This window comes from Penaeus monodon, chromosome 15 (genome assembly GCF_015228065.2).
Source record: "Penaeus monodon isolate SGIC_2016 chromosome 15, NSTDA_Pmon_1, whole genome shotgun sequence".
Taxonomy (NCBI): domain Eukaryota; kingdom Metazoa; phylum Arthropoda; class Malacostraca; order Decapoda; family Penaeidae; genus Penaeus; species Penaeus monodon.
In genome coordinates, this window is record NC_051400.1 from 12,158,458 (window position 1) to 12,159,377 (window position 920).

Here is a 920-nt window from a genome sequence, read left to right on the forward strand (position 1 = left end):
TCAATGCAAACAATGCATCAGTAATACAATAATGGCATGAAGCCAAACTACTGATCACTGATTGCTACTTCATTTTCTACCTTTATTACAACTCTGTACATTACCTCTTCTTCCTTGTGAACTTAATCCTACATACTACCATTCGATGTTGTGTAACTACACTTTTTCTTACTATTGCCTTATAGTCTTTAATCTTTTCACAAGTAGTTCACTTGTGTGACCCTTTCTCCACTTTTATATGTTATTCTATGTTTTCCCTCTTTAAATAGGGATTCACCAAAACCATTACCATTTTTTTTTTCAAAATCCACCTCCATTTTTCCGACAGCATTCCATCCTCTTACACCATATCTGCCCCTCACCTCTTTATCTCCTAAGTTCCCTTCGCCCACATGCCTATTGAAATCTGCCTCAACATTAATCTTTCTTCCTTAGGAAGGCTTTCTACCATACCCTCCAACTCACTCCAGAAGTTTTCTTTTTCTTCCATCACAACCAACTTATGGGCATATGCACTAATAACATTTAATATTACACCTTCCTTTTTCCAGTTTTATATTCTATCAGAGACCCTCTTACTTCTAAAACATATTTAACAAGCTGTTTCCCTTAATATGATTCCAACTCCGTTTCTTCTTCCATCCAGTCCATAGTAAAAGAGCTTCGACCCCCCTTCAATGTTCGTAGAAAGGAGGTTCGCTCTTCTCTTCCTCATGTTGGCCAACTCTCTATCTTTACCAGTCACAGAGCCAACATTTAAGCTTTCAACTATCGCTTCCATGCTCTTTCCTCTCCACGTTTCCCGTTGACTTCGAGCTCGCTCTCTTCCTTTCTTTCTCCTTGCCCTATCAGTAGCACAATTTCTACAGGCACCCTGCTGACCTACAGTGTCGATGGATGTCGATGTAGTAAAGGCAAAA